General features: G+C 36.7%; 1 pseudogene; it reads right to left on the bottom strand.

Moving 5' to 3' along the window:
* The window catches only part of LOC124527289 (40S ribosomal protein S6-like), a 29822-nt pseudogene extending 13666 nt beyond the window's left edge, over window positions 1-16156 (bottom strand).
* Window positions 16157-16812: the final 656 nt, after the last annotated feature.

The raw sequence follows: 16812 nt of genomic DNA, 5'->3' as shown, positions 1-16812 counted from the left end.
CACTGCTAGGTTTTTAACCAAAGAATACAAAAATACTGATTCGAAGGGATACAAGCACCTCAATGTTTATGGAAGCATTATCTACAATAACCAAATTATAGAACAGCCCAAGTGTCCATTGACTGATGAATGGAAAAAAGATGATGTGGTGTATGTATACAATAGAATATTACTCAGCCATCAAAATAATGAAATTTTGCCATTTGTAGTGACATGGATGGAGCTAGAGAGTATTATGCTAAGTGAAATAAGTTAGTCAAAGAAAGACAAATATCACATGATTTCACTCGTATGTGAAATTTAAGAAACAAAACAGATGAATATAAGGAAAATAAGAAAAAGAGAGAGGCGAACCATGAAAGAGACTCTGAACTCTAGAGAACAAACTGATGGTTACTAGAGGGGAGGTAGGTTGGGGGATGGATTAAATATGTGATGTGGATTAAGGAGTGTGCTTGCTGTGATGAGCACCAGGTTGTGTATGGAAGTGCCGGATCAGTGACTTGCACACCGGAAACTAACATTACACTGTATGTGAACTAACTGGAATTTAAATAAAAACGTAAATGATAATAATAATAGCAATACAGAGGTTGATTGAAAGATAAAGCCAAAGATATGTGTGAAGAACTTAGACCAGTGCATCTTACAGATCAATAATAAATTACATGAATATGAGTTCTTGTCACTTTCTGGACTCTAAACTTTGAGGACAGAGATCATATCTTTCTTGATACTATACTTTCCTGGCTTCTGGCCCATGGAAAGGTCATAAATGTTGATTTAATGAGTGAGTGAATGAATAAATGATACAGGAAGTCAAACACTGTAAGTATGATAGACCCGTGGACATGCAGTGGTGGTATTAATCGAAGTAAGTATGTCACATGTAGTCAGATAATCATAGGAGTTTGCTTTGTATGTCTGTTTTTTAAACTCTGGGCTCTTGCTGGCCAATTATCATTGGCCTCTGAACATGATGTGAAAGTTGAGATTTGGGAGCTTCAGTAGCCGGTGAGACAGATCTTATGAAGTTCACCTTGGGAAACGAAAACATTTGGTTCTTTGGGGGAATTAGGAGACTCATAAGATTATTTTATTTTATTTTATTTTATTTTATTTTATTTTATTTTTTAAAATTAATGTTTATTTATTTTTGAGAGAGAGAGAGAGAGAGAGAATGGCAGGGAGAGAGGGAGACACAATCGGAAGCAGGCTCCAAGTTGTCAGCCCAGAGCCCGACGAGGGGCTGGAACTCATGAATCATGAGATCATGACCTGAGCCAAAGTCAGATGCTTAACTGACTGAGCCACCCAGGATGCCCTAGGATTTATTTATTAATCTACAAAAATGGAACAGTTTGGCATATTTGATACATATTGTTTTTCTCAGGTTCTTGGAGGAAACTTAGATTTAGCCTGTGAGGGAATGGCAAAGCTCTCTTCACTGAAAGCAAGGACGGTAGTGCAGTGGTCGATGAATCAATGAACTGACCAAAGAGTGTTCATTTGGGTCAGGCCACATCTGAGGGTGTGATGGCTTTTGGAACTGCATTTGCGAGGATGTTACACCTGAGTCCTCTTCGGGAATTCTGACTCTCTCCATTTGCAGAGTTAGACCAACATTTTTTTCTCTTAGATTGTCCTGAACTTGCTCTTGATTGCCAGTAGTTTTTCTCCACGAATCATGTGATTGTGATGTGATGAGACAAGATCAATAACCTCTTTGAAGTTTTCATTTCAGTCTGAAATCACCTTATATTCTATCTTCTGTAATTTTTGCCAAGACAAAAAATTAAAAAGATGGTGCTAGGAAAAAAAAAAGATGATGCTAAGCTATGAAAACATTCAAACATGTAATTGAGTCTAGTAAATGTAATTTTAAGTTAATCGTTGACGGTATATCTTTAGAGAAAATTTGAATGAGATCTTTTTTTTAACCCTGCCCTTAACACCTGGTTTTCAGTAGCCATGATGGAACTGCAATGAGCACAGTCCAGGAAGATGAAGACAATTTTGAAACATATTCTACTAAACAAACAAACACCACCCCCCTCCGCCATGCTACAATAACGGAAACAAAAGAGCATTACAGATTATAGAGGAGTTGAATAGTCTGTACTTCAGTGTAGTCAAACTTTTATTCTAAGCTGTATTACTTGAAGTTCAATACAGTTTGCAGCATATTCTAGTTCTCTAAGAGAGATTTTGCCGACAAACATGTCTTTCTGTAAACTTGAAGTTAGAAGGCAAATTTATCTGTTCATTTGAGTTTAATGCCTTTTCTTCAAAAATTGATAAATTGTTCCAAACACAGGTTGAAGTGGAACGATACACTATATAACTAGATATTGTTTCCTTGAAATCATGAAAAATACATACAATATGTGTTTATGTATATTTTATATATATAAATATTGTATACCTTCCCATTTATTTATATTTATGTGTGTATCTGTGCATGTAAATGTATATAAGTTTCCATAAAGATCCTATCATTTCAAATAACAGAAAAAAGTCTTAGAAAGTTTTATTGGAACTTACTGTCTTACAGAATATGAAGTCTGGGAGAGAACACTCGCAGGGCTGGTGAGGTCATCTGCTTAGCAATATTACTGAAGGCTCAGCTGTCCTCAGAACTTTGGCTTTAGCATCAAGTTCATTCCCTCATGGCTATAATTTAGCTGCCACAGCTCCAGCCTTTACTGCATCTCAGTGCCTTCCTTATACAGAGGCAAGAAAAGTATTCTTATAAAAAATATTTGTTTTAGGGGTGCCTGGGTGGCTCAGTTGATTGAATGTCCAACTCTTGATTTCTGCTCAGGTCATGATTTCATAGTTGGTGAGATCAAGCCTCATGTTGGGCTCTGTGCTGACAGTGTGGAGCCTGTTTGAGATCGTCTCTCTCCTTCTCCCTCTGCCCTTCCCCACTCGCTTTCACTCTCTCTCAATATAAATAAACATTTAGAAAAATATTTGTTTTAATCAAAAGACTCCCACAAATGACTTCTTTTTGTAGAAAATAGAAATCATGTGTCAATTTTTAGGTAAATTATTTTCCACCACAATGGAGTTACCAAGATTAATTTGATGAGGCTGAGGGTGGGGTAACCTCCTTCAGGGCATGGCCAAGAAAAGAATCGAGGTTGTTATTTGCTCTATACTGCAGCTCTGCCCAGGAAGATGTGGGGAGGGGAAAGACTCACAGAGAAATAGCAAAGCACATCTGGTACAAATTCCAACTTTCTGTCATCCACATGTGCTAACACTTTTAGTGTTTTTTATTTTTGCTTTGAATTTCTAAATCAATTTTAGACAAATAATGTAGGGAGTCTATTGATGTAAAATTGCATCTTTCCTATCCTGATCATAAAATAATTAAAACAGAAGCATTTTGAAGCAAAAGGAAACCAAAGTCGATTCCAAATTATTAAAAATATAGCTATTTAAAATGGATTTATGCTTGTATTTCCTTGTTGTGTGACTAAGGGTGTTATTTCCTTACTACATGAAGCAGAGATGGAAGAATTAAACAGTGATATGGAAGAGATTTTCAAATTGTACCTTGGTCAGCTATTAAGCCCTATACATTTCAAGATATTTAATGAAATCAGATTAAAGTGCACTATTACATGGTATATATATTTATATGCATATAGGTGTGTGTGTATATATATATATATATATATATATATACACATACATATAGTGATGATTGTCCTCTTAATTAGCAAGTGATATTACAAATTTTTAAACATTTTATTAAAATGTAAACAATGACTAACTAAAGGAGAAATTTTGTAACTAGAATTTGAATAGTAATTTGGAAGGCAAAAATATAAAGGACGACTTTTCTAAACTAAAATAACACAAAACAGAAGCGTTGTGCTTTGTGGTTTTCTAATTCATTACATATAAGTTCCTCTCTCAGTTGATTTAACACTAAAATGAATATAAGTAGCAACCAGTTTTCCTGGAAACATACCTCTTTAGTGTTGCATGGATGTATAAGAACATGATTTGGTATCAATGACTTATTCCCAGGTTTCTATTGTTCCCACGCCTTCCTTACCAGTTACAGGGAACCAGAAACCACTGTAAATGTGAAGAAAAAGGGCTTTGGAAACTGTAGCCAAAACTGCTAGGCAGGATCATGTAGTAAAACATGGAATGTAAACAAAAAAAGAAATCGGAAGCAATAGAAAACATAAACGGCATAGAATTATTCGAGTTCTGTATCAGACAAAGGAAATGTCTTCTCATTGGCTGAGGATGTTTTCTGAATTTCCAGGCACTTTCCATGGGAGTCCAAATCAAGTAATTTGTTGACACTGATACTGTCTCACAGAAGAGAAAAGGGCGGGGGGAAGCACAACATAGTAGATGGAAATTCAAAAACAAGTACAAATCATGGGGTGACTGGGTGGCTCAGTCGGTTAAACATCCGACTTTGGCTTAGGTTCTGAACTCACAGTTCGTGAGTTCGAGCTCTGCGTTGGGCTCTGTGCTGACAGCTCAGAGCCTGGAGCCTGTTTCAGATTCTGTGTCTCCCTCTCTCTCTGACCCTCCCCCGTTCATGCTCTGTCTCTGTCTCAAAAATAAATAAGTGTTAAAACAAAACAAAACAAAAAACAAGAACATATCAAAAGCTTTGAATTTATAATTTGCTATAAAAATTTTTCTTCATCCATAATCTTTCTAACCCAAATGGTATTTCAGATTAGCATGCTGCTCAGCAAATGAGATGAACTGATATATTAAGTGAAGAACAGGGGACAGGGATACTTCTGTTTCTGGGAAATGCTGCCAAGTGGTGGGAGAGCGTTGGGGTCAAATGGCTGCCTGAGTCTCACTTTTCTTGTTGAATCTTAACATCGTTCTATGATGAAACCTGAATGCCCCCAAATTCTCATGTCTTCACGGATCACCTTTCCCTTTTCAATGCCGCTAACACATAACACAGTTTGGGTCATCTTCCCATTTTGATGGTAGTAAATCCCTGCCTTTCATGGGAAGATCCTTTGTCAGTTTCAATAGCCTAGGGATCCTTAAATGTCCAACAAATCCATCTTAAATGACTGCTTGTCGTCTTTTGCTTGAAATTCCTGTTCTGAGCACTCTGGTGACCAGTTTTTGCCCTCTTACAATCTTCTCTCTGGGCAATGATCCTCTGCACAGTGTTTGTTACATGCAAGGTCACACCCTCCACCCTCTCTGGTAACATACTCACACACACACACAAACACACACACACACACCATTCTCCAAAGCAAAAGGCCAGGGAAGCTTAAACTGCCATATAGCATTAAGAAAGAAATCTGAAAGAGCAGAATGGAATTGCAATGCCACATGTTAAAAATATAAGTAAGGAAAGAAAAATAAAAACCCTGTCCACTGTTGTTATCGCTCCTTTGAGTGCAGCCATTCTCCTTCATGGGTTCCCTATTTCTTCTGGCTCCCCCTTACCCTTCCTCTTCCTCTACCCTCTACCAGGCTGTCGCCATGCTTACCTTTCTAAGGAGCCACTTTCAACCATTTTGTCACTCCTTGGAGTCCCAGCTCCAATCCGCAGACTCGAATAAATAAATGAAATCTTCCTGTGCCCAAATATCACTTCCTTTATTCTGTCCCTGAGCTACTGATTTGTAGCAATGATTCCTGCAATTGTTATCCATGCAGCCCACACGAGTTTTCTGGAGCCTGAAGTAGCAATCTCTAGAGTTGATGACGCTCTTACCTGGCATGGGTTCAAGACGTCTCCATGAAAAATGGCTAGGTTTGTTACAGCCAGCTGACTCATCGTACTTAGCCAGGTGGCTCCTCCTGCTAGTTAAAGGGAAGCCTACCCCCCTAAACAACATCCAATTTCCACCCAAGACACAGAAGTGGCTTCTGACCCAAACATTGTCTTTTTCTTTTTTTGTAAATTTTTTTTTTCAACGTTTATTTATTTTTGGGACAGAGAGAGACAGAGCATGAACGGGGGAGGGGCAGAGAGAGAGGGAGACACAGAATCAGAAACAGGCTCCAGGCTCTGAGCCATCAGCCCAGAGCCTGACGCGGGGCTCGAACTCCCGGACCACGAGATCGTGACCTGGCTGAAGTCGGACGCTTAACCGACTGCGCCACCCAGGCGCCCCAACATTGTCTTTTTCAACTACAAAATTTAATGATACAAGTTCACCTTTTACCACAAAAAGAAGCTTCTAGAAACTTGAAAATAAGGGTTGTTGCTGCTATACACACTGCTGGAAACTATTGAGATGTTTTGTCAGGTAGCAGCCTCCTCAGTATATAGTCTGTTGTAGCATCATCTATCCATACGGAGTCGTATCGACTTTTGCATTGACCTCAGTCAGCAGACTCATATCTGCTTTTTCATGCTTTATGCCATTGTAACTTATATCTTAGCGATATCTGTTAAAAGTAACAGCTGGTTTTATGATAGAAATATGTAACGGTGGGTGAGACTGAAGGGGGGGATGTAAATTTCTAAATATTTTGTGGTCTAAGGATGTTTTTAAAATCTACTTGAAAATTTTCCTTAGATGAAATTGTGTTGTTTTACATTTACATACTAAATATTTAATGTTTACATGCAGATTTTCCAGCTTTGTTTTATTGTTGATCTGTGGTTTTGTACCATTGTGGCTGGAAAACATTCTTTGTATGACTTCAGTTTTCTTAAATCTGTCACGTTTGTTATGTATTTTTAAATATGATTTAACCAGGGGATTCTTCTGTGGGTACGTGAGGAAAACGTGTATTCCCTTTTTCTTGGGCAGAATGTTTTTTATATACCTTTTAGAACCATGTATTTTGAAGTATGCTTCAAGTAAAAAATGTTCTTATTGGAAAAAAAGAACTTTAATTGAGGGTACTCATTTAAAATAGAGCATATGAGAGGGGAGGTGGGGGGAGGTGCAGGGGATTAAGAGTACACTTACCATCATGAACACTGAGTAATGATGTATAGAATTGTTGAATCACTACATGGTACGCCTGAAACAAATATGACGTAGTAGGTTAACTGTCCTGGAATTACATAAAAAACTCAATGAAAAAAAAATAAATCTTAAAAAAAGGAAAATTTTCCATAGAAACACCACCAAACAATCAGGATGTATTAGTGCATACTTACCTTCTGGGCCCGGAAGTGATCTAGGAGGTATAAGTGCGATGCTATTTAAAGGTGAGACAAGCCTCTGCTATCAAAATGCTTTGGTCATTCTTTCTGATGAGGTCATGTTCCTTAAACAACCTGAATGCACAGATCTGAACGTCCTAAATTTATTGTGTTTAAAAATAAGACTGATTCACATTTTTGAAAATGTAAAACTTGACTAATAGATAACCTGTAGCAAGTTTTTTTGACAAACAAATGGTATTTTCTTTGCTTTCTCCAGTGATAAAAGGCATATGATTATGTGCTTGATAGAAGATGTTTAAGTTTTTCTTGTACATAGAAGTATTCTTTTTTTAAAAAAATTTATTTAAATTCAAGTTAACATAGTTAACATACAGTGTAGTATTGCTTTCAGGAGTAGAACCCAGTGACTCGTCACTTACATATATATAACACCCAGTGCTCATCGCAACAAGTGTTCTCTTTAATGACCATCATGCATTTAGTCCATCCCGCCCAACCACCTCCTCTCCAGAAACTCTCAGTTTTTCTGTATTTCAGGGTCTTTTATGGTTTGCCCCCCATCTCCATTTTTATCTTATTTTTCCTTCCCTTCCCCTATGTTCATCTGTTTTGATTCTTACATTGCACATATGAGTGAAATCAGATGATATCTTTCTCTGCCTGACTCATTTTGCTTAGCATAACCCACTCTAGTTCTATCCACATTGTTGCAAATGGCAAGATTTGTCTTTTTGTCTGCTGAGTAACATTGCAGTGTATATATACACTACATTTTCTTTATCCATTCATCATTCAATGGACATCTGGATTCTTTCCATAATTTGGCTATTGTTGATAGTGTTGCTATAGACATTGGGTGCATGTGCCCCTTTGAAACAGTGTATCCCTTGGATAAAACCTAGTAGTGCAATTGCTGGGTTGTAGGGTAGGTCTATTTTTAGTTTTTAATCCATACTGTTTTCCACGGTGGCTGCACCAATTTGCATTCCCACCAGCAGTGCAAAAGTGTTCCCCATTCTCTGCATCCTCACCAACGTCTGTTGTTTGTGAGTTGTTAATTTTGGCCATTCTAACGAGTGTGAAGTGATATCTCATTGTGGGTTTGATTTGTGTTTCCCTGATGATGAGTGATGTTCAGCATCTTCTCATGTGTCTGTAGCCATCTGGATGTCTTCTTTGGAAAAGTGTCTGTTTAGGTATCTTGCCCATTTATTCACTGGATTATTTGCTTTTGGGGGGTGTTGCATTTGATAAATTCTTTATAGATTTTGGATACTAACCCTTTACATGATATGTCATTTGCAAATATCTTCTCCCATTCTGTCAATTGACTTTTAGTTTTGTTGATTGTCTCCTTTGCTGTGCAGAAACTTTTTATCTTGATGAGGTCCCAATAGTTCATTTTTGCTTTTGTTTCCTTTGCCATCAGAGATGTGTTGAGTAAGAAGTTGCTGTGGCCTAGGTCAAAGAAGTTTTTGCCTGCTTTCTCCTCACAGATTTTGATGGCTTCCTGTCTTACATTGAGGTCTTTCATCCATTTTGAGTTTTTTTTTTTGTGTATGGTCTAAGAAAGTGGTCCAGTTTCATTCTTCTACATGTTGCTGTCCAGTTTTCCCAACACCATTTGCTGAAGAGACTGTCTTTTTTTCCATTGAATACTCTTTCCTGCTTTGAAGATTAGTTGGCCATACGTTTGTGGGTCCATTTCTGGGTTCTCTCTTCTGCTCCATTGATCTATGTGTCTGTTTTTTTGCCAGTACCATGCTGTCTTGATGATTATAGCTTTATAATACAGCTTGAAGTCTGGTATTATGATGCCTCCAGGTTTGGTTTTCTTTTTCAATATTACTTTGGCTATTCACCCAACTTGGAAGCACCCAAACATATAAATCAGTTAATAACAAACATAAAGAAACTTACCAATAATAATACCATAATAGTAGGAGACGTTGATACCCCACTTACAACAGCGGACAGATCATTTATACAGAAAATCAACAAGAAAACAATGGCTTTGAATGACACACTGGACCTGATGGCCTTAACCTATATGTTCAGAACATTGCATCCTAAAGCATCAGGATACATATTCAGCACATGGAACATTCTCCAGAGTAGATCACACACTGGGTCACAAATCAGCCCTCAACAGTTACAAAAAGGCTGAGATCACATCTTGGATATTTTCAGATCACAAAGCTATGAAACTTGAAATCAACCACAAGAAAAAATTTGGACATAGAAATATTTTATTTATTTTATTTAAATAGTTTCATGCTGGAAATGTGTGCATTTTAACTTCATTATATATAGTAGAATATAAATTCATACTCATTTATTTATTTGAAACAAATATATCTTTCTTGTTTGCACTAACATTGAGCCATTGCAAAAATACTTCCTCCCACCCTGGGTTTGCTACAGTTAGGCAAAATTCTTCTTTGGCATGTTCTGCCTGGAGGAATAACTGTTCTCTATCTTCATGACAGAATCTATCAAAGGGCTGTGCTTCATGGCCTGTCCAGTGACAGTGTTTCAAGAAAAATGGCTGATTGAAAATAATGTGCCACCCTACGACTGGGCATTGCTTGGATAAATCTCTCTTTTTAATGGCTGAGGGTCACTTCATCTTAGAGTAACCATATACACATCTGCAGAACTGTAGTTTGGAATATGCCTTTTGCTCAAATGGCTCCTTTGAGACCTCTCAAGATGTTTTGAAAATATTATTTAAGAGATCATGAAAATGTGATAGTAAATATATTCATGATCATGTCCAAATGCTGAATAACTCATAGAGTATTCTGTGGTGCTTCACCAGGGCCCTTTAAAAGTTATTCAAAATCATGAACTTTAAAAAAATGTAACTTGGTCTCAATTATGTAGAAGAGGGCTCTTGGTTTAATAAAATATCAATGGGTGATTTGACTAGAAACGTTTTTATAGTAATAGCCTCTGTTTGCCTAAAGTTTTGTGCTTCTGAATAAATACCTGACTTTTATCTTAAGTTACATGTACTGTAAGATTCATATACAAATTTAAATGAATTTGTATATTTCAAGTTTCATGTCAGAATATTAGAAATTTAGACGTTATGTTACTTGAGTTTTCTGATTAAATATGAGTCATAAAACACTCTATTGGGGTTTTGACTTCATCTGAAAAAGACTATAAAGAATTTCAGTTTATTTTCCTAAACTAGTAGGTATAATACATAAACTGTATATTTGATTTTTTAAAATTTTATGGTTGAGGATCTTCTATGGACTTCATGGGTTTAAGCACTGCTAATTTTATGGGGATAATGAGTTAAAGCTAAATGTGAGTTGGATTCTGGAATTTTCTGGAAGTGTTTTGCTTAGTTTTTAATTAGTTTTTGATAGGTATATTTGTGTGTGTATGCATGTGTGTGTGTGTGCGTGTGTGTGTGTGTGTGTGTGTGTATGAAAGAGAAATCTCATAAATAGAGTGAAATGATATGGTTCATTGAGGACTTTTAGTTATTTGAGGGTTTATTCTACAAAAATAAAAAGAATCCTTTATAACTTATAAAGCAAAAATACGTAAATATCATACTATGTCAAATGAAGAAATTCTTATATTGTTCTTTCACAAATGTGACATAAAAATCCTATTTCTTAAGATGTTGAGCCATGTGGAGTGTACACAGACATATGATTTCAGAGTGTAAATACAGTTGGTCATGTCTATGTGTTTATGCTAACAATACTTGAGAACAATAGTTTTCGAAAGTTTTTATGCTCACGTGCATAAGAAGTAAGAGCCTGAATTGGTGCGACAATTCACACAGTATCACATATGTTACACATAGGGATAGGGTTAAAGATTCTGAACTTACATATCTTAATATCTAATGTCTTTTTTCTTTAATTCCAGTGTAATTAGCATACAGTGTTATATTCGTTTCAGGTGTCCAATATAGTGATTCAACATTCTACACACCACTCAGTGCTCGTCATGATAAGTATGCTCTTAATCCCCTTCACCTATTTTACTCATCCCCTCCCCCACTTCCCCTCTGGTAACCACGTTTGTTTTCTGTGTTCTTAATATCTACTTTCAGTAGAATCATAGAATGCTGGAGCTAAGGGAGTTTAAAGATCATCTAATTAAAATTTCTGAATAAATATAGATTGAAAGAGAAACCCAGAGGTTGGATATCTTCTCTGAAGGTATTTGGGGAGCCCAGGTTATCTTCTTGCAGTTGCACCTGACTGCTTCCTATCTAGAGCTAAGGCTTCCCATATTATGGCACTAAGTTGGTTTCTTATCCAAGAAGCTGCAGGTTGCAGTGCCCAAGGTCTAAGCCATGACTGCCCTTATTGGTTCATTTTCCTCATCCATGGTGAAGACAAGGGGAACAGTGCCTATATAGGCACGGTATTGCCCAAGAGCAAAACCAGAACTCTGGACCAGGGGCAATGCTTACCTGGGCACCAAAAAAAAAATCATCATGAAAATTTGTACTAGTAGGTGAAAACTTTGTGAAAAAGTACCTCATATGGAATGTGTGTGTGTGCGTGTGTGTGTGTGTGTGTTCCTTATCAGTAGCCCACTAAATATCACTTTTCTAAGGCCTGTTTTGATCTCACTTCTCTCCTCTTGCACTACCCATATTCCTTCTCTCTTCATCAGTGAAAGAGAAGAAGCCATTCTCTGATGTTTGGAGGTGATTCCAGTAGGTATATTTACTAGTCTGACATTGAAGGAGCATTTATTTCTTTACATATTTTCCCAAACCCACTGATGTAAACTCCATAAAACAGGAATTTTTGTCATTTTTGTACCCTGAACAAAAGATGGCACTCAGAGGCACTCAGCAAATACTTGTTGGATGAAATAGTAGTTGATAGAAAATCAGAAGAAACTTAGCTGCTAGTAAAAGAAATCCTAGTTTTAAGATTCTGAATCTTGAACAAAACCCAGACAGGATCATCCCTGGATTGACATTCCATTCTAGTACAAGAAAACTGAAAATTCAAGATGACTGGGGCTAATACTGAATCAAGTGACAAAAATGAAGCTGATTCACTCAGGGAGCACCTACACACTTCCCTTATATTATTTGACTAACGATTTCACAAATTTCCTAGTGAGAAAGGCATAGAAATTGTAGAATAAAATATAATCAACTTACCTATAATTTTATTTTAATAACTCACTTATTTAAAATACATTTCTATATCACGGTTTCAATAATTCTCAACTAATCGCTTCATAAAGTCTCTATAAAATAATTTTTAAGGTACTTAAAGATACTACAGAGCCAACTACTATAAGCCAACTACAGAGCTGGGCCAGAAAGGGATGGCTAACCAAGATTTTGTTACTTGGGTTGGGAAGAACAGATAAAGAGCAGATCATACTCCAAAGGGGCTGTTAGGATTGGCTTCTATTTGTGTATCACCTTTGCTATACCTGCAGGAACCACATACATAAATACAAGTAAAAACATGGTAAACAGGAAATAACTCAGTACATTAAATTCCTATGTCTGCTGTGACCAATTACCATAAAATTAGTGGATAAAACAACACAAAATATTCTCTTATGATTCCGGAAGGCAAACATTTAACATGGATCTTACTGGGCTGAAATCAAGTATTTGTCAAAGCGGCATTCCTTCCGGAAGCTCTGGGGGGAGGGGGTGGGAATTCCTTTCCCTTCCTTTTCTAGTTTACAGGCCACCTGCATTCCTTGGCTTGTGGCCTTACTCTCCCTCTTCAAAGTCAGACGTTTAACATCTTCCAATTTCTCTCTACTTCTGTCATCACATTATGTGTTTTGAATCTACATCTACTTTCTTCCTATTATATGGCATCTCGTGATTATATCTGGCCTATCTAGATAACCCAAGACAATCTCTGATCTCAAGATCTGACTTAGCCACATCTGCAAAGTCCTTTTGGCCATGTAAGGTGACAGAATCGGGGATTCTGGGGATTAACATACCTTGGGGGGCATTTTTCAGCCTCCTGCATTCAAGGATGTTTTCTACGATTAGAAAAACTCTTGATGGCTACAGAAACCAGTAAAACTCTTGTCACCCCAATTTGTTGTCCTACTACACCAATTCCCACCCACGTGGGGGTTGATGGAGGAGGCACTGTTTAGGAGGTACAATTCATAAGGACTTAATACATCTAAGACATTTAATAAATACACAGTGCATTAATAATTAAGTGTTTTCAGTTGAATTTTTGATTTTTACTTCAAATCAAAAGTAAGAAAATCAAGGCAAGATTCTTTTTTTTTTGTTTTTTTAAGTGCCTGCACCTTAGTTCCACCCAGAGAAAGCACTAGCTGGGGGTGTGCAGTAGCATCAAGGAGAACAAAAGCTTTTTGTTTTTTAATTTAATTTTTTTATTTTTAAAAATTTACATCCAAATTAGTTAGCATCTAGGGAAACAATGATTTCAGGAGTAGGTTCCTTACTGTCCCTTCCCCATTTAGCCCATCCCCCCTCCCACAACCCCTCCAGCAAGATTCTTTATCTTTGTGACCTCAGTTAAGGTGACTAACAGATGGAAAAAGGCAGCAACCAATGCAACTGTATAGAATCTATGCCATTTTATCTTAATCTCTTAGGCACCAGACATGGCTGAAAATCTTTCCTTCCAGAATTAAATGAAGATAGAACTCAGAATCTGTGGCTCTTTCTTAAGAGACTTAGGGATACAGGCATAATTTTGTGGGTTAAAATAACTTTTTTTTTGTAAACTTATAAGTACTATTAATAACCTCTCTGCATCAATCCATGCTGCAAAGCCCAAGTAAAGATTTTAATAGGACAACGGAGCAGAGTGCTTGACAGGTATAGTTGATTGACAACATAGCTAATACTGAAATAATTGCTTGGTATGCAGAGATTTGCATATGCCTATAGCCTCTGCATTTAAAGACTTTGACATGATGCATTTCTAAAATCTTCAACTGTATTTTTTCTTGAACTGGAAGACTTCTTAGAAGAAGTGTTGATATAACAGTGCCAGTGCCTGGTCTTTGGGTCTCGACCATATGTTGAATTAGAGAAATTAACAACAGAGCTAAAAATCACGCTTTACAATGTCCCAAACTTTTTCTTAGTTTCAACACAATTTGGTGTAGGTTTGCATTTTACAATAGAAGACCGTTTTCACAACATAACAATTTTTATTGATTGCCTCTTGATTTTCTTTTTTCCACTAGGATTTTTCTTCAGTTACTTACGAATATTCATACGTGCTGGATGTCTGCTCATCTTTGAGTCAAAATGCATCATCATTTAGATTTGCTAAGGCTTGACGCATGACCACTTCTGTAGCAACTCGTCTCTAGACCACTCTAATTTTGCTTTATCTTTTGAATCAGTGCTTCCTGTATTTGGAATAACTATGCTATTATTTTTTCTAAGAATGAAATTTATGCTGGAGCAGAAGGAAATGGATCAGTACTTCAGGGCACAGTGAAAGTAGCACCCTGTGACCAACCAGCAAGATTAATTCCCACTTCTATCAATAAAGGGAAATGGCCAAAGTTCTCACCTTTTTGACCAGGCAGCACTTTATGGTGTCCCAAATGCCACATTTTGTCTGCTTTTGTTCTAACTTACCTAACCATTAATAGATGTATTTTAAAGGGAGAATAAAGGAAGAATTTAAAGGAAGCTCAGAGATTCAGTGCATAGACACTTTAACTCTATAGTTACATTTATTTATTTTTATTTTTTAATTTTTAACGTTTATTTTTGAGAAAGAGAGAGAGACAGAGTGTGAGTGGGTGAGGGGTAGAGAGAGAGGGAGACACAGAATCTGAAGCAGGCTCCATCCAGACTCAAAGCTGTCAGCAGAGAGCCCGATGTGGGGCTTGAAGTCACAAACTGCGAGATCATGACCTGAGCCGAAGTCAGATGCTTGACTGACTGAGCCACCCAGGTGCCCCTCTATAGTTACATTTATTAACCTATTCCTCTAAACCATTCAGGTCCTTTTTTAATTGGGTATTCACTTCCCATATTTAGCATTTATATTCATATTTACCTGTTTACAAAGTTGTCTGGAATAAATGAATTAAAGGAAAAAATTGAGACAAAAACATGCTATGGATACATTTTTAAGTATTTTCTGTGTATTATCTCATTAAATCTTCACAAGAACCCTATGAAGTAAGTACTGTTTTTATCTCCACTTCACAGATGGGAAAACTGAGGCTCAGAATGAGATGCTCAAGGATACACAGCTGTCAAATATAAGACTCAGCATTTAAACATAGCTATGGCAGATTCTAAAGTCTATGTTTCTATCTAGTACACATTGTGCTCATGAAGTTTACCAAGATAGGGAGTATAATTAAGCATTATATCGAGATCAAGGCTTCTTGATGACCAAGATAAGATGAGCAAACCAGACAAAAACATGATTTCATAATTAAAAGAAAACATGACCATTCTTCAAGAAAGGAACAATTTATTTTGCTACTAAACTCTGTAAGATATTAATTACCTAAGACTTTATGGGGGACATGATATTGAACAAATTTAACTTATCTTAAAGAATTCTTCATATGGCTTTTTCTTTTCCATTTTCTTACCTTTCTTCTCCTGAAAACAAGCATAACATAAAATGTCATCCAGTACAATGATGTTTTGTTAATGAGTGCAGTTTGCTGGTCATTAAATTGGAATTAAAATTGACCTTGAAAAAACAAAGTGATTGGATGAATAGTAATTATCTCCTAAAATATAATTTCATGGGCAGAGCTGATAAAATTTAGTTTTGGGTTTTTCGAGGGATCCTTTTTGATTAGTAGATACTCTTTGAACCCTTTAACCTGCAGGAGGTTCTGTTAATGGGCTTTCATGGAGCTGAGATAACTCACCTGTGTTCGCACTAGGATGACAGCTAATCCCACCTTTGCACACATGTATTCATAGGAAACTCTTAAGGGTTTCTCCAAAGAGCAGCTTTGCATTTGTTCTTGAACCTGGCAAACGCTAGTCTGTGACATGATAGTCCTGCTCTAGAGAACAAAGCAGGGCTGATTATGATTGGATCTGTTAAAGTTTATTTAGCGCCACTCATAAACTTTGACCTCAGCAAAACCCCATATTGCTTTTTTAGAATGATGGTGTTAATAAGAATTGTTTGCTTATAAAGATCAAATGTTACTTTGGCCATGGGAGGTTACATTTAGAAATGAGAATTGCAAAACAAAGTGTCCCTCATGGTACTGGTGAGAAGTAAGGGTCCCTGGCTGGGCTCATTTGTTTTCATGCCATGCCAACCTTCTTTTTATGTTTTTCCATAAATATGACTCTCCTTCTCTCTCTGTCTTTTCTTCTCTTTGTATTTTTTCTTCTTCTTCTTCTTTTTTTTTTTTTTGGCTTGAAAGTAATGGCTTTATCAATAAATATACAACCATATGATGATGTCGATACAAATCACAAACACTACTCCATTCTCATACACAAAACTGCACAGGAGTAGCTCAAGTTCATGGACATGAAAACAGACACAGTATCTACTAGTAAGCATACACTACATTGCGCTCTTTGTATTCCTTCATTTATGAACACTTTGATTCTTTTCTGTTTTGCTTCCAAATGTTCAGAGAAAAACCTGTTGGAATAATCTAAGCACCAGTGTCCCTATTGGGCTAAGTGT

Source organism: Lynx rufus, unplaced genomic scaffold, assembly GCF_022079265.1.
Source record: "Lynx rufus isolate CCGP_SWC_20201006 ecotype Redwood Valley unplaced genomic scaffold, mLynRuf1.p SCAF_5, whole genome shotgun sequence".
NCBI lineage: Eukaryota > Metazoa > Chordata > Mammalia > Carnivora > Felidae > Lynx > Lynx rufus.
This window is presented reverse-complemented; position numbering and strand designations above follow the sequence as displayed.